Source organism: Cervus canadensis, chromosome 16 (assembly GCF_019320065.1).
Source record: "Cervus canadensis isolate Bull #8, Minnesota chromosome 16, ASM1932006v1, whole genome shotgun sequence".
Lineage (NCBI taxonomy): Eukaryota > Metazoa > Chordata > Mammalia > Artiodactyla > Cervidae > Cervus > Cervus canadensis.
The window spans coordinates 41,454,447-41,478,961 of record NC_057401.1 but is presented as its reverse complement, the minus strand read 5'-3'; the positions used below and the strand labels follow the sequence as shown (position 1 = coordinate 41,478,961).

The 24,515-nt window shown below is 35.1% G+C and overlaps 1 non-coding gene and 1 pseudogene across 1 annotated transcript; one reads left to right on the top strand and one right to left on the bottom strand.

The window, feature by feature from the left end:
- Positions 1-24,515, bottom strand: part of LOC122454304 — an 89,794-nt pseudogene that overhangs the window by 23,570 nt on the left and 41,709 nt on the right.
- TRNAY-GUA lies at positions 16,030-16,101 on the top strand. The gene has a single exon. It is a non-coding gene; the product is annotated as a tRNA-Tyr (tRNA).

The following is a 24,515-nucleotide window of genomic DNA, read 5'->3' as shown; positions in this document are numbered from 1 at the left end:
TATACCTTGTATAAAACATTTATCATAGGAAACATGGTAACCACTTATTAAATGCATATCTTAGCATTTCTTATGAACATACAACATCTATGAACAAATTACTTTTTTCAAGGTTGATTCCAGTATATATTGGAAGTGCCACGTACTCCAGGAGATGATCACCCCCCAAACCACATACATTTCTGGACCTTATCTGTGTGTGTGTGTGTGTGTGTGTGTGTGTGTGTGTGTGTGTGTGTGTGTATGCGCTAATTCACTTCAATCATGTCTGAATCTTTGCGACCCCATGGACTGTAGCCCCCAGGCTCCTCTGTCCGTGGGATTTCCCAGAGAAGAATACTGGAGCAGGTTTCCATTTCCTCCTCCAGGGGATCTTCCTGACTCAGGGATTGAACCTGTATCCCTTATTCCTCCTGAATTGGCAGGTGAGTTCTTTACCACTAGCGCCACCTGGGAAGCCCTAGGAGGGTTCAACGTAGCTACAGAAATAGATGTGTCTAACACTGCCAAAGCCAGAAGGACTGCCCAAAGACATAGGGAACCCATCAACACCCGCAAACCTACTACTGAACACTGCCCTGCCCTTCAGAGATGAGAACAGCTCAATCAACCAGAACATTAGCTCCCCTAAGGTTAGCTCCCCTAACCAGGAAAACATCATAGAATGGTAATGATGATATATGCAATCCACCTTCAGGATAGCTATATAGTGTTTTGGTGGGTTTTTTTTGTTTGTTTGTTTTTAGTATTACCATTTAGAGATGTTATTTATAAATGTTTGAAAAGCAAGCAACTTACTAAAATTTTGATACCAGTTACCTTTCTTTTCAAAAAGGAAAATATTTCACCTTTCCTAAAGGTTGAATTTGAGGACAATCAGCCTCCAAAATGTTACTGATGCTGAAAATTTACCATCTAATAAGGCCACAATCTCTAAACCCAGTGAGATTTTGGGGGGAGTATGAAGGAGGATATCCCCATACTTCCAAGTTCACAAGGGATAACATTTATCTAATGGACTTGAACATGAGAATAGAAAAAAAACAAGACACATACCTTTCATGCATGGATTTGTCAAGGCCCCCTGTGTTTAAAATTGTAATGACCTGAAGTGATGGCAAGTGGAGTATACAGCTGTGGGAGATGAGAAACAACAATCTTTGTCTAACAAATATTGGTATGATAGAAAAGAAATAAGATACCTGATGTGATCAAAATACCAGTGTCAGGGTTTCAAAAACATAACCTCGTTTTGATCAAAATACGAAGTATAACTACAGACTAAGTGCAGACATTAAATTTTTAAAAGGCCAGCCTATTCCAGTATCCACATGCTACAAACACTCAATAAAATCATGTTCAGTTTGAGTGACTTGGGCATGAAGAATGAATGTACTGTATTATATAAAACCAAAAGATTTTAAAAGATTAACACAAATGACCTGCCTACACAAGGAAAAATGAACAAATATCCCTTTAGAGCTATTTGTTTTTATATTTCTCTTGCCTAACATTTAGATGTTAACCTTTTTCAAAATGTTGTTTACACATATGCACCCACTTTAAACACTTTGATTACTTACAAAATTCCTGTGAAATAAAAAGAAAAATAAAGGCTATTTTAAGTTCTCTTTCATATAATACAAAACTGAAATCCAAAGAGATTGCTTGGCCAATTTTCATAAAACAGTAATCAATAAACCAGGAGTCACATCTTGCCCCCCACCCCCCAAACCATTTTTGTTTTGTTTTCACATTACTACACAACAGGGAGATGTTTATAAAAAATTCACTACCAAGTATATGAAGACAGACTATTTTATATCCCATTATTTCATGATCACAATACTATCTGGCTGTCAGAGAAGATAAATTTCTCTAATGAGATACCTTATGTAAGCTGTTAGAATTTCCACAGTTTAACTACCAAGTCAGGTCAATAGTATCCACCAGTGCTTTAATAGAAGGGATCAGTCTTCTCAATGGTCTTAGGAGGCTTTATGATAAAAGATCCTGGGGAGGCAATAACTTGCACACCTTAGTGCCCTTAACTCCGCACTTTGGCTTTATCTTATTCTCAAAACTCAAGTACCCCGAAATAACATAGAAATTCTTACACCATGGTCTTGACTTTGCAGTTCTTAGATTTCTAGCCTACTTAGTTTTATATTTTGTACTAATTTTAATGAATCCTATAGGAAGTTTATAAAATGAATAAAACAATATGAATACAATAATTTTTTTAAATTTTCTTTCCTTTGGTGTAAAGTATCTTTCATCATCTGTTCAACATCTTCTCAGGTTATGCATTGTACATATGAAGGCTGTGGTTACTGAGGAGAAACTTTCCAGGTGACAAAATCAGTTACTTTCAGGATTTTTTAAACTTTTGGTACATTTAAAAAATATATAATTTTAGTGAAAATTCACAAAATATAAATGAGTATATAAGTCCATTTAGATCTATTAAAGCTATTTGCATGAAGATTTCTTTTTAATATTCTTTATTTTTAATGATGTATTTGGCTGCACCGGGTCTTAACTGTGGTATGTGGGATCTAGTTTCCTGACCAGGGATCGAACCCAGGCCCCCTGTGTTAACAGTGTGGAGTCTTACCACTGAGCCACAAGGGAAGTCTCAGGTAATTATTTTTTAGCAGAATGTTGGCTTTTTAACTTTCTTCAGCTCAATGTGAAGCAGAATGCAGAAGGAACCAAGAGAATGACATGAACTATTTTCCACCTGGCCTAAACATACAGTCCTAAGAATCTTTGATGTTTTCTTGATGCTTATAATGCCTTCACTTCACTTTAAAAAGTCAGTCAATATACATTCAATTTGCTAATATCTATTTAGCATCTGTTTTTTTCACCCCAAAGTTGAATTACTCAGGGGACTGAGTAAGGCATGCAATTGCCATACACTAATGCAGAAGAAGGTGGGGGAGTGTTCGACACATGCACAATTATAGCTGCAAAATCTCAAACCTTACCTATGCAAGCTGTAACGATGGCATATTCCCTTTCTCTGTGGATTTTGGTGGTCAGGTAAAATAAAGGACCACTAGGCAACAGTATGCATAAAGGAGATAGATATCTCAGAGAAGAAAAGCATATTTAGAGGGAGAAAAAGTTAGAAAACACAGATGTAGTGGAACACATAGCTGACTGAAGTCAGCTGTATTTCTATGGAAACTTTCTTTCTTTAATTTGGGTAAGTTCCAAAAAGTGGAGGCATTTTTTTACCGTCCTTCTGTGGCACAGAGTAAATAGTCAGATACTGTTTACTTAAGAACTCTGAGCAGATGAGAAAAAAAAAATTCACAGGCTTATAAAACCAAAGTGGTCTCTTCGTCAAATATTCAGCCTCTGGTGATGGCCAGTGTGTTTGTTTTCTGAGAATTGCAGGTTAAATGAATCAGCCAGTTAATGGAATCTAATTTCTCCAGAGGCAGATACTTCCAGAGAGAACCTCAACACAAGATGAAAAAATTTCACCTCCAGAATCCATTAAAACAGCTTAATCTAAATTATAATCCTTCAAATTTTGTAAAAGTAGTTTTGTGCAAAATCAGAAAATATTAAGCCATTCACTAATTCAGGCTGTATCCTTGAGGAAAAAAAATTTTTTACCTGACTAATGTCAAGATTCAACACTGATTCCACAATGAGCTAGGGAATCAATATCACATTAACTGCACCTATAAATAAGTGATCGTTTATTTATAAAGCATACTTACAGCCTGTGTAATTAATCCTTACTATCCTAATGGTACAGTCATACTAATTATAGCTTAACAGGGAATAAAGATGATAAGGTCTCATATAATGCCACAGCTATAGCATGGGCATTAACAGCCTAGAGTTCTCTAGTCAATATATTGAAATCTTATTTCCCCTTTCTGTCTCGTATAGGTTAAGAATTTAATGACCTCTTTAGGAGCTCTTCAATATTATAATCTCTCTAAATAAGTATTATCAAAAAATATTGTTCATATAGATTATCAAAACTTCTCAGGTTGCTTGAGATTTGTCAGTGCCTTAGTAAGAGTAAAGATCTATTTTCTTCTTATTTAAATGACACTATTTCAGAAGTAGAAAATACTTTCAGAAGCTGTTTAGTAAAAGATAGCAATATAAAACAACTATCTAATTGAGATGTCTAAACATTCAGTTTCACGACCAGTAACAGCTTCATGCTGGCCTGCCAGACTAGATCTGCTTTAAGTCCTATCTTGCCCACATGCAAGAGTCTAATCTGAAATGGAGAGGAATGGGTGAATATACAACTGAGTTCAGGAATATTTTACTATCTAAATTAGTTCCAGGATCTTTTTTCAAGTATGCCATTTGTCTAAAAAGATAATCCAACAATTTTCAACAGCCCTAATCCCATTCTAAACCTGGAAATAAAAATCTCTCATTTCTGTTTTTCTATTACAAAGCTTTGGAGGGACATTTACGTATTAACTATTTGACTTCTCACCTTTGACTTTGAAAAGATCTGATTGAATAATTAAAAATAAGTAGAGGATTTAAAAGAAAGAGGCATGTCTCTAGGTATGCTAGTTCATGGGAAACCACCTCAGGAGCTCCCCAGGTGAAATCTGAACCTGGTCCCCTACACGGATTCAAGGGGTGGTAATTTAGAGTCTGTGATACAAATTCAGAAAAACAAATATCATATATGAATGCTTATACATATATGGAATCTATAAAAATGGTACAGATGAACCTATTTGCAGGGCAGGAATAGAGACACAGACATAGAGAATGGACATGTGGACACAGAGGGAGGAAGTGGAGGGTGGGAGGCATCTGAAGAGTATCATTGACATGATTACACTACCGTGTGCAAAACAGATAGAAAGTGGGAAGCTGCTGCATTGCACAGGTGCTCAGCTCGGGTCACCTAGAGGGGTGGGATTGTGGGCTGGGAAGGAGGTGCAAGAAGGAAGAAGTATATATATACACATGGCTTCCCTGGTGACTCAGACAGTAAAGAATCTTCCTGCAATGTGAAGACCTGGGTTCGATCCCAGGGTTGGGAAGATCCCCTGGAGGAGGGCATAGCAACCCACTCCAGTAATCTTGCCTGGAGAATCCCATGGACAGAGGAGTCTGGTGGGCTATAGTCCATGGTGTCGCAAAGAGTCAGACGTGGACATGACTGAGCGACTAAGCGCAGCACATATATATATGTGCACAGTGCAGTGTGCAATATATATATATATAGACATAAAGATGATTCATTTTGTTATACAGCAGAATCGAATGTAACATTGTAAAGCATTTATACTTCAGTTAAAAATAAAAGGAATTTACTTATGAAAGACAGGAGATGGAGAAGAGTGAGGAGTCCTGCATATTTCTTCTTCACTGGATACTAATCTTATCAGATCAGGGACCCACCCTTGTGACCTCATTTCACCTTACCTTCTTAAAGGCCCCAATTCCAGATACAGCCAAAAGAGGAGTTAGAATTTCAACATATAAATTTGAGAACACAAACATTTAGCATTAGAGAGAGCTTATGTATCTCCTGGGGAGAAGGTAAAAGAAGACGATTGTCTTCAATTATTGAACTGCCTCTTTGAACAATCTCGAATATCTAACTATTTATGTTGCACCTAAATAGGACTACCCTAATCTCAGCAAATAATAGCTCTTATGGAGCAATTCACATTTCAGGTTACACTGAAGATAAAGTAAGTGCAAACCTCTTTATATAAATGGTAGATTTCCAAATAATCTCCCATTTTAATCTAGTCTAACCTAGAGCCAGTTCATAACAATATATACTTTTATAAGACTTTTGGACCACTGATTTTTTCTGAACACTAGGAAGTATGCAACTGAGTCACTAAATTAAGCCAAAACAATTTAAAATGTAAATGGAAAACTTTCTAAGGAAAATGACTGAAAGTGTAAAGTACTGGAAATTGCACCATGGTCTTTGTTTATTACTTTGCATAAATAAATTAAGGAAGCCATAATATTTTATATTAAACAGAATGCTCTCACCTATAACTCTTAGACGGTGTATAATAACCATATTAAGAGTGATCGCTTGAAGACAGAAGATAATACACAAAGATGCCCTCTATCAGTGATATAAAAATGGAGATCTCAAACTGGAGTTCAATAATTTATTTTTTTAGATCTTCAAGTTAACTCCAAACTCTTTAAATAAACATATGGTGTGTGTGTGTGTATATATATATACATATATGTGTGTGTGTGTGTATGTATATGTATATATATATAAAAGTATATAGGATATAGGTCATAAATATTGATGAGAGTGTTAATGAGTGTACACTCTATAAATGGGATGGAATTAGTGAGGATGTTACAGTAAGATGCACAGTGTTTGAACATAGGTGCTATACCTCTCCATATATGAATTTTCTTGTCTAAGAAGAGGATAACCATAGCAGCTACTTCATAGAAATATTGTGATAAATAAATGGGATAATACACTAAAAGTGATAACAATGCTTAGCATATAGGAGGTCCCAGATCAATTATAGAACAGGATTATCATTCTCACCATCACATCCATCATCATCATTATCATTTTCATGATAAAGTACAATAGGTGATTTCTTTTTCTCTATTTGCCTTTGGATACCAAGCAGTTTCACTGGGCATAACACAGCCTGATAAGAAAAGAACAGAGGCAAATTTAATTGGCAAATAAGCATTTCCTGTCATGTGGCGGCCAGATGGTATCATGCTCCACTGCACCAATTTCATAGTAATTCAAAGAGAAGGCTGTTAGGATAGTGTTGAGTCATCTCTCACCACACAGGAGTATTAAAGGGCCATTCCCCCTCTCCCATTATCTGATTAGAAGTAATAACTGTAGAAATATATGCCTAGTCTTTGGTCTGTGTGTATTTTGTATTATTAACATTAAAACAGTAGCATTTACTCATGAAGTTCAAGGAGAAATGTTTACTTTAAAAGGTGAGCTATCTACCATATAAGTACACAAAATATTTCAATAAAGAAGGAAGATAGCTTGTCTGTCCTCATAACCGACAGGTTGATAAAAGAATTGCATTGTCAATGGATGCTAAGTTCTCTAAGCCATAATTTTCTTCTGGCAAAGTGAAAGCGTTTATCTTAAAAATCTCATGAGGTACTAACTGTTCGTGATTCAATATACTACAGAAAAATTACAGCACCTTCATTCGAACCATGAATATATGTACTGAATTTTGATCAATTTGGATATCTTCATTCTTTAGCAGAATAAACATCAAAATAAAAATTAGGAAAAGCAAAACTGTGCTAGCACTAAGGGCAGTCTCAAAGATGTACCTGTCTTCAGTTTAAGGACCTTACCATCAAGGACTTAAGAAATTTTAAGCATTTGTTTTTTTTAATTCCGTTCAGTTCAATTCAATTGCTCAGTCGTGTCCAACTCTTTGCGACCCCATAGACTGCAGCACACCAGGCCTCGCTGTCCATCACCAACTCTTGGAATTTACTTTCAAACTCATGTCCATTGAGTTGGTGATGCCATCCAACCATCTCATCCTCTGTCATCCCCTTTTCCTCCTTCAAAGTTTGAAGTTCCTTCAAACTTTCCCAGCATCAGGATCTTTTTCAATGAGTCAGTTCTTCGCATCAGGTAGCCAAAATATTGGCATTTCAGCTTCAGCATCAGTCCTTCCAACGAACATTCAGGACTGATTTCCTTTAGGATGGACTGGTTGGATCTCCTTGCAGCCCAAGGGAGTCTCAAGAGTCTTCTCCAACACCACAATTCAAAAGCATCAATTCTTCAGCACTCAGCTTTCTTTATAGTCCAACTCTCTCATCCATACATGACTACTGGAAAAATCATAACCTTGACAAGACAGGCCTTTGTTGGCAAAGTAATATCTTGGCTTTTTAATATGATGTCTAGGTTGGTCATAACTTTCATTCCAAGGAGTAAGCATCTTTTTATTTCATGGCTGCAGTCACCATCTGCAGTGATTATTACTAATTCCATAATAATAAAAAGATGACAGACCTGAGCTACTGTGATTGTGAATCACGATCTATAACCAGAAAAGCTGTACAGAAGCATGTGTACCTTATATCCATCTCCCTTAAAAGACTTCAGATACTAGGTTAATTAAAGTAAATATTATTCTATTCTTACTTCATAAATGCTTAGTGTACTACTGAATCTTAATAAATATTTAATAATATTAGGAACCAACAGAGTGGCAAAGTCATTTTCCATTTATAGATACAGCTTTTTAACTGAAGTCAAGGAATTTTATCTATAAAGGCCAAATGTTCTATAACTAAAGTATTCAGAACCCATAATCTTTAAGAGATCTCCATAGCAGTATGTACATTAGCATTTAAATGGAGCAGTGTTTTTTGAAACAGGTACCTCTGTTGAAATAATATGGTAGATTAATACAAAACAATCAGTTGAGCTATGATTTTTTCAATAAAATACACACACTGCTTCTAGAATTTGTCTAGAATAGATTTTGTTTCTTTTACTTAATTTTAGTTCCAACTAAACTTTCCATTTCTTATCCCAGGAAAATTCCTTCAAAGCTCTTATTGATTGGAAATAACAAAACTGACATATCAAGGTGTTTCTACGTAGGATTGCATATATATCATATATGTAGCTGTAAATAAATCTCTGCAGTCTTTAAAGTTTGTATTATGAAGCAAAATAACTGAAGACTACAATTAGAGTTGCTTTTGATAATGAGTTTCAAAAATTCTATGGAAAACTAACATGACTTTTTTCTTTCGTTTTGTACGAATATTATTGGAAACCCTCTTCTTATTAAACACCTTCCCTAGCTGTTCTAGTTAGCTTAGATTGCATAAAGTGAATATGAAGTATAAGCCATGTCACAGCTGCCTTTTGCATACCGTGTGTACTATGAAGTAGAAAAGTTCTTTCATGGACTGAGCAAGCAAAGGAGAAGGAATAGATGTATGAAAAAGAAAACGTACCATTTTCCTTGGTTCCTCACCCTTGTATTTTCCTAAGAGACTTCCCTTCATTGCCCAATGTATTCTTCTATTTCCTGAAACTTAAGGATTTTGAGTGACAAATCTTAAAATATTAAAATTTCGAGTCTAAATGAATATCTAGGAAAGAAGATAAGGCTAATTATTGATTTTATTTCTTTCACATAAAACTGTAAACTCTCCTAAGTAGACAACATATAAATATCTTAGGAGATCTTGTTTCAAAGAAGTATAGTAATTTCAAGGACTTATTATCCAAATGGTGGGTTAAGAAAATCAATCTGTCTCATGCTACTATCAAAGTTTATATTTGTTCACAGGTGAGATTATTCAGATTGGCTGAGGTGGTCTGATGGACATTAGATGAAAATTTTAAGCTAGGCTCAAATGGACTGAATATACATAAAGAAATAGGTTTAATTTTCATATTATCTTTGATATTTACTTATCTAAATATTATTTAGAAGTTTTTTTACATCAGTGTTTTGTAAAATGCTTCAGTTCAAAGCACTGTGGATAATGTTAGCACAGGATTAAGATCTGTTATGATTTTACTTTCAGAAAATCAGAATAAAGCTTAATTCAACATTGCATTCTCTAGGATTATAACCTCCAACTAGGTATAAAAATGACTTATTTTTGTTTTTACTGTTGTTTTTACAGCACTTAGTCCTGATGCTTACTCCCTACTTGGAAGATGGGACACTTGCTCAATTCAGAAAAGCCAGTGCTAGACAATGTATATGAGTGGATGACATCAAATAATGGCTCCTAGTCTGTTGTCTAGGGGTACATTTTGGTTGCTTTAGTAGATTACACTCATTCATTTTATGATTCAACACAGAAGAGCATATATTTCATAAGGTAGCACAGGTACTTAAATGTCTTAGGAAATGCCTCTACACATAAACACTTGTTCAATATGAATAAACTTAAAAATATTGAGTTCATCTATTTCTGTTGTTGTTAATATTGTGCCTAGATTTTTGCACATGTTAAAGCAATTGACCCTCATACTGGAAAAGATTGAAGGCAAGAGGAGAAGTGGACGGTAGAGGACGAGATGGTTGGATGGCATCACCAACTCGATGGACATGAATTTGAGTAAGCTCTGGGAGTTGGTGATGGACAGGGAAGCCTGGTGTGCTGCAGTCCATGGGGTCACCATGGGGTCACCAAGAGTCAGACACAACTGAGCAACTGAACTGAAAGCAATTAAACAAGAAGTCATTAGACTGGGGTGGCTCTAATCCCTCGGTGACTTATGTAAGTTAACAAAAACCTAATCCAGAGTCAATTGTGTAAATGCATTCGTATCCCAGAAAACAAAATTTAAGCACAGCCAATCACAAACAGCAAACACAGTCAGTTCAGTCACTCAGTTGTATCTGACTCTTTGTGACCCCATGGCCTGCAGCAAGTCAGGCTTCCCTGTCCATTGCCAGCTCCCAGAGCTTGCTCAAACTTATGTCCGTTGAGTCAGTGATGCCATTCAACCACCTCATCCTCTGTCATCCCTTTCTCCTCCCGCCTTCAATCTTTCCCAGCATCAGGGTCTTTTCCAAGGAGTCAGTTCTTTGCATCAGGTGGCCAAAGGATTGGACTTTCAGCTTCAGCATCAGTCTTTCCAGTGAATATCCTGGACCAATTATTCAGCAAACTAGGCTTTCCCAAATAAGGCATGTAAGCTATAGCTAATCAAGCAAGATCCTCACTTAGCTTCTGGGTCTGCCTTATGAAGGGCTTCCCCAGTGGCTCAGCAGTAAATAGACAGCCAGTGAGAATTTGTTGTATGATGCAGAGAACCCAAAACCAGTGTTTTGTGACAACTTAGAGGGATAGGATGCATGCACGCATTGGAGAAGGAAATGGCAACACACTCCCAGTATTTTTGCCTGGAGAATCCCAGGGACAGAGGAGCCTGGTGGGCTGCCATCTATGGGGTCTCCCAGAGTCGGACACAACTGAAGCGACTTAGCAGGAGCAGAGGGGTGGGATGGGGAGGCAGGTGGGTAGGTAGTTCAAGAGGGAGGGGCCACACCTATACCTATGGCTGACTTCTGTGGATGTGTGGTAGAAATCATCACGATATTGTAAATTAATTATCCTCTAATTAAGCATAAAAATTAAAAAAAAAAATCTGCCTTCCATGCAGGAGACACAGATGTGGGTTGGATCCTTGGGTCAGCAGCCCCTGGAGGAAGGCATGGCAACCCACTCCAGTTTTCTTGCCTGGACAATCCCATGGACAGAGGAACCTGGTCGGGTACAGTCTATAGGGTCCCAAAGAGTCAGACGCAACTGAGAAAACTCATATACACTGCACTATTTCCCAACTTCTGTTGGCAGAACACTGCTAACAACTTTTGATTTGTCCACTGCAAGATTAGAATCAATCTAATTAAGTAAACTCTTAAAAATTCTAATATAGTTCAGCTAATCTTGGACGAAATTGTAGAAATGGCTTTTCATAATCCGTGCATTCAACACTGGGTGAAAAATACACTTAATAAATAGAAAGAACACATTTATCTGACTCAACAGACTAAAGTAATTTTTTTCAGATATAATTCTAGATAATTTGAATTTTGGATAATATCACTCAGGTAAGAAACAAATGTCTAACCAGTTCTGTTGTTTTCTAGATAAGGACAGTTCAGTTCCAAACTATGAAATCCCCTTGGCCACTGTAGTCAGAGAAGATACTGATGATGTTACACAAAAAGCATCATTTTTTTTTCTTGTCCCTGTCTAAGGCAGGATTAATTGCAGCTTAGATTCAATCATGAAATTATACTTAGCAAGAAACAGATCTACTAAAATATCACTCATTTTTATGAAGAAAGTATAGGTGGATCAATATGTTGATTTCAGATTTAAAAAAGAGGAGAAGTGTAGATTACTGGGAGAAGGAACATGAGCCATTGTGGTATAGCAGACATAATTTTATTTTCTAAAAAAATGATTCACTTTTCCACTAGTCACACAAGAAGAATAAATTATCAGTTACCTTTAAGTGTGACTTTGTTCTGGCCACAGGAATATGACATTTTGAGCCTGGTTTCTTAAATGTTGTCTGTTCTTCTGCATATATATTGGCCTTAGGCCTCAGGGATGAATTTGAAGAATAATGATATGACAAAGCCACAAAATGGAAGAAGCCTAGACACTTCTATTAGTGTATAGATACTGCAGATTTCAAGAATCAGGTGAGCCAGATTCTTTGCATGCCTTTCATTCTTTCCAAGTAGGAGATTTCATTCCAGTTATTTTTTCTCATTACATCCATGTATATTTAGAGACAGTAGGTGTGTGTGTGTGTGTGTGTGTGTGTGTGTGTGTGTGTGTGTATGCATGCAAAAATTTGTCTATAATTATTCATAGGTCCCTTTTCTGGAAAGAACTATCTGGACTTAATGGGAAAACCTATGAGTAAACTGGAGATTGGGGATTTGATCTGCAAAGGTCGAGTGATGAAATTTTGTGTTATCACTCTTAGGGCAAAAGTGAGGGCATTCTATGTATTAAAAGAAAAATGAAATGTAATGCTTGGAAAAAAGGATGGAGGAGATGTCTAAGAGAGCCATTCAACCTTCATTAAACTATGGAATTAACTAGAAATTGTTTTAAGATGCTGAGATTTGGGAGGTTTTATTATAAGAATTATCATGACTTGTTCCTCTTAACACACACAAAAATACAGATGGTGGTGTTTAAAAAATGGTGATTAGAGCAAAATAACCCTTTTGAAAAGTATGACTGAAAAATATGTAATTATTGTAAACTTTGAATATTTAGAGACTTAGAATTATCTGTGCATAGTAATATGGATACTAATATAGGGTGTGGTCAGCCAAGAACATGATGATATGGACATGAATAGCATGAATTAGGATCAGTAACAGAAGAGAAATTCAAAACAAAAGAGAACAGAGTTAGTGCTGGGTTTTAAAATGTCGTAGTCAGGAAGAAACTAAAAATTAGTGTCTGAACCCCCATAGTCTATCATTTAGATGTTTGTGCATATGTAGTTAATTTACTAATAAAATATTCATCTAGGTTCTACCACTATCTTAGGTTAAGTTCTTTATATTAATTTATAGAACATTTATATCCATTGCATTTCAGAGTATGACTCCCATAGTTTTCTAGCTTCACATTTTTGTTAACTTTATCATCAAGAAACATTCCTAATGTTACTGTTATTTGGTAGACCACATATGACATGTGCAGCAGGGATAACAATACCAAATTGGGCAAACAAGTCGAAACTATATTGCATGTGGTCAAGTCTTAAGAGATATTACTGTTCACTCTGCATTACTCTAGGATGTTTAAAAATTATTAGTATTATGTCTTTTGATGTAGAATCATTGCCACAATTCTATCTGTTATTATTTTAAAAAGTAATATGGGAATAACACTTGATCAGGTACTCCTTAGAATTAAGTATATCCCAGATATAAATCATTTCCTTAAGGATACATTTCTCAGTTCCTTGATTTGTATTGTTTCTTTCAGTTCAACCAAAATGCCTTAGCAATCTTAAAATGAATAGTTTGTTCCTATATAATATGCTCATCTACAGGAAGTAAAATACAGATGCAAGTAAAATTTTATACTCCTTTCACTTTTTTTCTAGTACATCAGTGGTTCTGATAATGATCAACTCTATTTTTCTTCATGATAATAACACTCTTTGACACTGTCTCATCCATAAACTCATATTATTATCCAGGCTGCATGCTGTAAGTATGTTACCAAGTCTTCCTTTGGAGCATTTGGAATACCCTGGTTTAATTGTCTAAGAAAGTACACAAAAGCAGAACATACAAAGTCACACACAGTATCAGAACTGAGGTTAATATCATTTGGCTAACATGTCAATGGAAAGTGGGAACCTAATTCACAATTCTGTTCCTTTCATCTTTATAAACCAGCCATTCTTTAGAATTGTGAATCTTTGTTTTCGTATGTTTGGGGTTAGGAAAAGAGTAGGGACAGTTCATTATAATCATCTTTAGAGGATGAGGAAAACAGACAATTAAACTAAATATTAAAGTAATTAACGACAAAATCATTGCTTTCAATTCTGAGATCATCCTTTCTATGCAATTTGAACAGTTTATAGATAAAATTGCCTAGATAAATGCAGCTTTGGATATTCTGATTCCTCATCTGATTCACAGTGACCAAATTTTCATTGTTTGGAGCCAGGGTATTTGTGTCCACCACCATAATTTGTGAGGTGTAAAACTGAGACATGCTTTTAATTTGCATTCTTATATTTTCTCAAGCAATGCAGCTTCCTCCCAGGATGTTATTCTTCATTACTCATCATTTTATCTTTTATGCATGGAAATAAAATACTCAATGGGGAAAAAACCTCCATGAAATCATGTCTTTTATCAACTATTTGGTTATCCTATTGGTTTTAGCAGTGATTTTACTGCAAGACAATTCTGGACTTCTTGAGAAATAGAAGTTTTAAAAAATTTAAACATGGGATATTATAGTGTAATTTTATTGCAAGTCTTGTTTTTTCAACTAGCCTAAGGCTTAGAAGAAAATGGATAAATGAGTTTCTGACTGTTGGTGATTTAACGTACCATCTGGTTGAAGGAAAATATTCACAGCATTTTAAAGCCTATGAAACACAAGAGTTTATTCTTTGAAAATTCTATTTAATAGTTACTACACAAATATCTGTCGATACAATTCACATAAAGTAACTTCCATGAGAGTTTTGTGTGTGTGTGTGGCCCATTGTCAATTTCCAATAGACACTTGATAAATAAATGTTATTTAAATTGAACTAGTTGGATGGATATTATGAAAGAACAATAGGCTTAGATTTTTTTTTTTGTAAATTCACACTGTATACTACTTTTTAAAAAAACATGTCACATAAAGCATACCTTCTCTAACCATCAATTTTCGTATTTATAAATGAGCGATTCTGCTGTTCAATTTCCATGGCAGTTTTTGCTCCAAAGTAAAGTTCTAGCTTCATCCCAAGAGTTCCACTTTCAACAATGTGTAGTAGACAATGATGTGAGTCCCCAAGCCTCACCCATAGCCTCTGGCTGCCACACTGTCAAGAGAGAATCTTCCTCTCCTTCTCTTGTTCTAATCCCTGTCTGTGACCTTATGCATTTGGTATCACCACAGAGTGTTTAACGGGTTCATCTCTGCCCCACAGAAGCCATAGAGGAAGCTGACTGATAATTCTCTCTCTTCCTGGATCTTGAGGGGAGTTATTAAAACAGCACTTGTGTTGAAAAGGGAAACATATTTTCAGCTTAGGCAGACTAAAGTAACTAGAATGGAAGGGAAATAGGGTACTTTAGGGATATGAGCCAAAAACAAATATTATGTCAGCTTCCTGGAGATAAGATAAAGTGCATTTTCTGCCTCAGGTTAAAAAGCACATTCTTCCAAATAACCTGAAGTCTACTGGTCCATAGTTCAGGCCCAGGTTAACTTTCTTTTTTTCCCCATGAAAAGAGTTTACATAAACTACCCTTATAACAACCTACTTTCATGTTTTTATGCCATTACATTTAAATGAAATAGTAAGATGTAACTCAGGCTAAGGTGATTAATTTTAATTTTATTGCATTGTACATGCTGAAAGCATAGAATTTATGTTAAAAAAGAATACAATTTTAAAGTTAACTCTTTTCATTTCCATGGTATTTACACATAGTATGATACCCCAAAAAAGAGTGCACACTCTTTGAAATTGAAGACTTACAATATTTAAACATTTTTTTTCTTTATATGTATGGCAACAGCTGATTTCTTGATTTCTAAAATTTGACAAGTAAAATGAAAATTTACCTGGAATGAACCCCTTCCCTAATCTCTCCTTGCTGATGCTTCATTTATTTAATTTCTTGATGGCCCAATACTTTCATCACAAAAAAGAATAGATTCATGTAGGAAAAACAGAATTATGGAGTCAAGATGATGTATATTTCATCCCAATTGAAAACTGAAAACCATATATATCTATTGGCTTCCCTGGTAGCTCAGCTGGTAAAGAATCTGCCTGTAATGCAGGAGCCCCAGGTTCGATCCCTGGTTTGGGAAGATCCCCCGGAGAAGAAAATGGCAACCCACTCCAGTATTCTTGCCTGGAAAATCCCATGGATAGAGGAGCCTGGCGGGCTACAGTCAGTCCATTGGTCACAAAGAGTTGGACACAACTGAGCACCTACACACACAGACATACACACATATAATTTATAACTTGCAATGTGTTAAAACTGTTATCATAAAGAAAACAAAGATCTGTCTTCAGAGTAAACCCATTTAAACTTTATAAGTTCTTCTGGTTTACATCTATGTGTAACATCAAGAAATATGAGCTAAGGAAATATCCCATTTTGTGTAAATCAACAATAAGAGAATGTATGAGAAAAACAGACAGCATTGAGCAAGAAACTTGGCTCTTACAAGCCCTTCTTCTTTTTCAGTTGAAGAATTCTGGGGAATTTTAGTGATGGGCCGCTTAAGGCTTGGTTTGCCTATCCTCAGTGAAAACCATGGTCCTGAGAATAAGTAAAGTTTATTTCCAGTTAGTCAGAAAAATATGTGGTTACCAATACCAGATTGAGGACTCTTAAATAAGTAACAAGGAGTCCAAGAACCTTTTCACCTGGCTGATTTTAATTAGCCACACAAATTTTTACATGAAAAATTAACTGAACCACTCTTTAAGTAATTTCCAGTGAATGAAGCTATAATTTATGTTTTTATGGAAATAGAAATACTTACACAGTTAACCTTATAACCTAAAACTGACTTGATAGCATATATCAATAATGGTGTTCTAAACACTGGGAAATAGATTCTCCCAAAGAACTTCAGATTATTATTAGTTTAATTATAAATTTCATCCACTTAATATAATTTAGAGAAAAAAAAACTGCAAAGATCTTTCTCTCTTTCTAAAGCAACAGTAGTATGTTTTATATTATTCATTTTCCCATTTTCTGTTTTATTGTTTTTAGGTATTTCACAAATACAGAGTACAATTTATGAGTTTATCACTTTCCATAATAATTTTTGTCTAGCTAAGTAGATTGTAAATTATTTAGGATTATGGAAAAGTTCAATTTTCTTTCCCCACAGAGTAACTTGCTTAGATTTTATATCATAAGAGATGTTTTTATTTATAGATGAGAAATAGGTCATAAAGGAATATGCACTTAATTATTTTAGTAGTTTACACAAACTCAAGTTTTTCACAACCATTGAAATATATTAAAATAGTAATAATTTGCACCATTAATCATTCCATTCATATTAACAGTACAAGTATTTTTCCCCCTACAGAACTCTTGCTTCTTCAATAGATGAGGTATTGTAAGTGAACTTTAACTGGAACAGTACTTGAAAAAGTCACACCACTCCACTATCAGCAAATACACAATCTGATTAGTTCTGACACTAAGACCTTTCTGGTAATCTAAAGTATGATGTCTCATGCACGTTATTGTTTAACAATCACACTGAAGGTTAAGTAGCAAAAAGAAGATGAGTGTTTCTGGACACCAGCAGTATATCATCAGCAATATTTCTGACAAATAAAAGTCATTAGTTTGCCAAAAATTTTAATGAAATCATGATTAATAAATGCATCTCAAAGGTCTGCATCAAAGTCAAGGCATTTGGGTGATAAATGTAAACATGCAGAACTTGCTTTGCCAAAAGCTGTGTGTTTCACTTACACAGCTCCACTGATTGATCTGTCCATTATTCTAATGCATAATTTATCACATCAAGAGAGACAATTCATTATATGCATAGTATAACCAGGGAGTTCCAAACGCCAAAACCTTTAGGAGACTTAAGAGGTTGCCTAGGTACTCAAATTATTTTTTCATTATGAAGTGAAGACTTCAAAAATTAACAAAAATAGCATTTACCAAAACAAAACAAAATCTCAAATGTTTTAATTTACTTAAGAGCATTTGACACATTCTTTCCTCAGGTAACATTTCTACTGCCCTCACTGTTTTCATTCCTTGTGAGGGGTCCATCTATTGTTAAACTTAAATCAATAAGAAATGGGATGGTGTTCCAATCCCTGTCAAGGAAGAATTTTGTGACTGTATTGCTTCAACCATAAACAGCAGTATGTACCATTGCTTCAAAGCTCATTGAATTAAATTATAGATTATGGTATTCCTCTCTCTTTAAAACATGAGATATGGAATAGTATAGCACATTGGGGTTTCCAATCATTCATTCTTTGATGCAGTCATCCAAAACCTCTAAGCTACTGTCATATTTTGATTTAATCTAGAACTCAATAAATGAATTTAAGAGATCCTATGAATATCTTATTAGGAAAAAATACATTCTTTTGTTGAAGATAAAAACTGTGGTGATGGATAGGATATTCCTCTGAGTTTTTGATATGTACTTGATTTTTAGAAAGCTAAGAATTTGAATACAACCTTCAGATAAATAAAGAAGGTAGCACTATAGAAATGCCTTTACATTTTAAAACATAAAGTGAGAACAGATGACTGAGCATAGTGATTAGTTGATAGTACCAAAGTTTATGCCCCCAGAGCTCACAATCACTTAACTGTACTTTCTTCCTTCTCATCAGCAGAATTTAAAAAAAAAAAAATCCAACAATTAAATTGTGTGTGTGTGTGTGTAAGTTAGGGGAAATGCACTTAGAAATATCTAGTTCTGAATTACAACTTTAAAACTATATTTTAAAGTTAAATTAATCTATTGCAATTTGATATACAGAAAAAAATGAGCCCATTTAAAAGGATCAAATGTTTGACATTGTTTTTCTTACAGATAATATGAAAATTAAGTAATTGAAATGAAATATATTTATTTGATAGCAGCACCTAATTTAGTAAGGAAAACTGTCAGAAATTATAACAGGAGACAACCTTGCAGGTTTATATACACATGATTATGTTTTCGATCTGACTGGCAATATAATCAAAAGAGCGTAATAAACAGTCACAACATTAAAGACCTCCATTTTCTACTCCTAAAACAGTTTTATATCCTGCTCCAAAAACTGCCTGATCAACTTTCATTCAGCCTTCAGTAAATTTAGTGGCTATTTTGGCATAAGGAGATATAGAATCAAAGCATTTTGGAGGCTTCTAGAACTGATTTACAAATCCTAAGTCCTAAAATTTGAATTTTAGTTTGGTTAAGTAACTGCCATTATAACTGCATTACTTTACACTCCAAATAGTCCATTTAACATTATTTGGATAGGGATTATCAATATGGTGAGATAAAAGTCTAAATATTTCACATATTTTACTTTAATATATTCTATTTGCATCTACAAATGATTATTTAGCTTTTCAGTTCATATAATTAGTATCTCTCCTGCTCTTTGGCTCAATCACCTGTGCCCTTTCAGGCCCATATCACCAGAACACCTACTTCTGAGAGGAGCTATTTTATCCCTCATAAACGTATTTGTTGGCTGTGTCCCTAAATGATTCTGTAAACCATTTCAGAGTGTGAGAGAAAAGAACTTGTCTCACCTACAGCTTTGTTCATAATGTTATGGACTGAATATTGGTGTCTCCCCCAAAATTCATATGTTGAAAACCTAGCCCCAATGTGATGATATTTGGAGGTGGTGATTTTAGAAGATAATTAGACAATGAGGGTGGAACCCTCATGAATGGAATTAGTGTCCTTATAAGAGGAGACCAGAGAGGTAGCTTGCTTTCTGTCATGAGAAGACACAGCAGTAAGATGGTTGTTGGCAACCAGGAAGAGTTCCCACTAGACACTGAACCAGACTGCATCTTGATCTTGGAATTCCCAGCCTGCAGAATTGTGAAAAGAAAAAAAAAATTCTGTGTTGATAAGCCACCCAGTTTATGGTATTTTACTACAGCAGTTTTATTATAGCAGCATAAGCTAAGTCAGTAATATCTGCTGGATTTTAAATAAGACAGTCAATTTGCTATCAGTTTGCCTTTAAAAGTATTTGTTTATTTGTACTTATTAACACTGATTTTTTTTAATATATTTATTTGCCTGTTTTTAATCAACAGATGCTTTCAATTTGAATCAACCAAACTATTTAACTGATAAACTATTTCTGAAGGGATCAAAAACGTGTATGTCATCAAAGACTGTGGAGTGAGAAAGTGCACAGAGGTGTCATATCCCTAGGTTAAAATCTCATCCTGCTCTCCACTGAGCAGCCCTGAGTAATGACCCACTCTCTTTAAACTCCAGTGTCCCATAAAATCAGAGGTTAATTTTACCATCTCATCTCTAAGATAACTTATGAAGTGGCTGATGTATAGGGAAAAAATAGCTAATATAACCTTCAAGTAATATTTGAAGTACCATTACTGTATCCAAAATTCATAGAACATCTGTCTTTACTTTCTAAAAGAAGTATAATACAATTCTGAAAATAAATAGAACAAATTAAAGACTAGAAATAGTTCCTTCTCAATACTTACTGTGCTAACAATAACCAGAAAGCAAAGAGGACAGTTGATAAGAGAATCTTATTGATTTTTCTCCCAAATTACGTTAGGCAGATTCTGTTCATCCACTCTCTTAAATGGATATGAATATGAATTCCCAGAGGTATCTTTAACGAGATTTCAGGGAAAGGTTTCCATATCACTGCACTAACAGGTTTTGCATGTAATTGACAGCTTTGGCACATAAATTAAATAAAACTTTATTGATGTGTTAAAAAAACATGCCATTTACACAAAATAAAGCAAAGCTAACATTTATTTTACATGCAACAGAAAATAAGAAACATTTGCCCTGAACCAAATGTTAGTCTCACTAGAAAAATACTTGTTTGTTTGATTTTGTTTTATTTTTGTATGTATGCTTTGCAACAGCAACAAGCAAATGAAATAAATGTGAAATTTCAGTAATTATGAAATAGGAACTCATATATGTCTGTAAAATAGATTATTTGGATGAGCAGTTTAAAGTTAAAGCAGAAAAGTAAACAGAATATGACAAGACCTGAGTACCAGTTCTCAGTCTGTCATTAACCGTATTTCTTATGTGAATTGAATAGTTTCTTTAGTGTTGGGTTCCTTATTGTTAAAAATAAGGTTTTTCAAAGGCGACTGCTAACTATAAAATGCTATAGTACCATCATAATTTGAAACCGAACGAAATCGTACTGCCAATAAAGAATAATTTACATAGGAAATAGCTTAACACAGGGAGCATCTTGTTCACAAAATGTTCCTGTATTTGTTGCCATCTCCCATTTGCTTTTCAGCGATTTAGTCAAACATGATTCATGCACTTATCTAAAATGTTATGATCAGTACATTTTATAAAGCAAAACAAAACAACAACAGCAACACCCAGAAACATTCTTCAATGAATTGCTCATGAAAGCAAATCTGAAATCCACATTTCTGACAGACCAATGGTATCATGTACTTCACACATTGAATGAATCACTTTCATAAAATCAGCTCAGTAAGCTTTCAAATTGGTAAGGAAATGTCTTCAGCTAATCCCAGGAAGAGCACATGGCTATAGGCCAACAGAATATGCATTTCCAAAAAATAGTTGGGGGCGGGGAAGTCTTGATATTGGCCATTGTCATGCAATAAAACCAAAGCCTAGTTTTCAACACATCAAGAACCGAGGAAGAGATGGTGAAAGAGGTAAACTTTGCCATGAAGTAGCACACACATGACTCAGTTAGAGAAGCAGAGGCTGTGTTGTTGATTGCTCTTATCATGCTCTTAGATTGCTCTGCAAAATACTACAGTTAATGGGCTTGGGAGGAATGATATGCAGAGAATCAACTATTTTACCCAAAATGCCAAGGGCTAGATATAGGCAGAGATGAGTGTAAAGGAATGTGGTTCATATGACTTCTTAATTACACATGACACATTTTTCCTGTTAAAGCAATGACATGGACAATTGTATATCTGCATATTTTACCTTCAAATAAAACCAGTTCTGTCATCTGCAAAGGTGGTTTTTTAAAACACAAGTGGTACATCTTCTAACTTGAAGATTAGAAAGATGATAAAACTATCACCATACTTAATTGAAGAAAGAAGAGAAGCGAAAGAAAATGGAGAAAGGGAAATTTATACCCAACTGAATGCAGCATTCCTGAGAATAGCAAAGAAAGATAAGAAAGCCATCTTAAATGAACCATCCAAAGAAATCAAGAAAAACAATAGAATGGGAAAGACTAGAGATCTCTTCAAGAAAACTGGAAATGTCAAGGGAACATTTCATGCAGGATGGGCATGATAAAGTACAGAAATGACACGGACCTAACAGAAGCAGAAGAGATTAAGAAGAAGTGGCAAGAATATACAGAAGAACTATACTAAAAACGTCTTGAAGACCCAAGTAACCACAATGGTGTGGTCACTCACCTAGAGCCAGACATCCTAGAGTGTGGAGTCAAGTGGGCCTTATAAACATTTATTATAAACAAAGCTAGTGGAAGTGTCAGAATTCCAGCTGAACTTCTTAAAATCCTTCTTAAAAAGGATGATATGAAAGTGCTGCACTCAATGTCAGCAATTTGAAAAACTCAGCAGTGAACACAGAACTGGAAAAGATCAGTTTTCATTCCAATCCCAAAGAAGGGCAATGCCAAAGAGTGTTCAAACTAAAATAAAATTCCACTCATTTCACATGCCAGCAAGTTTATACTCAAAATCTTTCTAGCTAGGCTTCAGCAGTATGTTAACCAAGAATTTCCAAATGTAAAACTGGGTTTAGAAAAGGCAGAGGAACTAGAGATCAAATTGCCAACAGCTGTGGGATCATAGAGATGCAAGGAAATTCCATAAAACCATCTAATTCTGCTTCATTGACTATGCTAAAGCCTCTGACTGTGTGGATCACAACAAACTGTGGAAAACTCTTAAAGAAATGGGAATATCAGACCACTTTACCTGTTTCTTGAGAAATCTGTATGCAGGTTAAGAAGCAACAGTTAGCACCATACATGGAACAATGGGCCAGTTCAAAATTGGGAAAGGAGTATGTCAAAGCTGTATATTGTCACAGTTATTTAACTTTTATACAGAGTACATCATTTCAAATTGCTGGGCTAGACGAATCACAAGCTGGAATCAAGATTGCTGGGAGAAATATCAACAACCTCAGATATGCAGATGACACTACTCTAATGACAGAAAGTAAAGAAGAACTAAAGAACCTCTTGATTAGGGTGAAAAAGAAGAGAGTGAAAAAACTGGTTTAAAACTCAACATTCAAAAAACTAAGATCATGGCATCAAGTCCCATCACTTCATGGCAAACAGAAGGAGAAAAGTGGAAGTAGTGACAGATTTTCTTTTCTCTGTCACCAAAATCACTGTGGATGGTGACTGAAGCCATGCAATTAAAAAAAAGTTTGCTGTTTGGAAGGAAAGCTAAGACAAACCCAGACAACAGAGTCATCAATTTGCTGACAATAATATATAACCAGTGTTATAGTTTTTCCACTATGGATGTGAGAGTTGGACCATAAAGAAGGCTGACAACCAAAGAACTGATGCTTTCAAATTGTGGTACTGGGGAAGACTCTTGAGAGTCTCTTGGACAGCAAGGGGATCAAACAGGTAAATCACTGGAAGGACAGATGTTGAAGCTGAAACTGCAATACTTTGGCCACCTGATGTGAAGAGTTGACTCATTAGGAAAGGCTCTGGGTCTGGGAAAGGCTGAAGACAAAGAAGAAGGGGGCAGCAGAGGAATAGATGCTTAGATAGCATCACCGACTCAATGGATATGAATTTGAGCAAACTCCGAGTGACAGCAAAGAGCAGGGAAGCCTGGCACGTTTCCATGAGGTTGCAACGACGTTCCAAAGAGTCGGACACAACTTGGCGACTGAACAGCAACAACAAATTTTTAATTGAACAGAGATAGGACAGCATTTACAATCTTTCATTTTAAATCTATAGATAATAATGTAGGTATAATTTTGAAATTTTTGCACTATCTCATGAGTGGATATTCTTTGATTTTAGGTAAAAAATTAATGATGATTTGCTCAATGAGCCAAGGAACAGGCAAGATTATAGTTTTGATTTTATCCGTACTGAAAAACTGTTTATCAGTTATCTTAAGGATAAATTGTGGACAAAAATGGAAAGACCAAATAGTAAAACAATGGATTAGTTATACGATAAAAGAATATACCTACTCTTTAAAAGTATCACCATTGAAATAAATATTCCTTTGCAGTTTCCACCAATATGCCTTACTTGTCAATCATTGAGAAAAAGTAATTTAAATATGTGATAATCACTACTACATCAATATTTTCAGAGTCATATTTAGAACTGGTACTGGTAATCATAGCAAGTTAACTTTAGGAACAACTAACTACCAAGTTCACTTATTACACAACTATCTGCCCATTACTTCCATATACTGTATTTCATATGGAAAAGCATCACACTTGCAAGACAAATCTTGTCTGCTGTAAAAGAAAGAAGTATTGACCTTCTT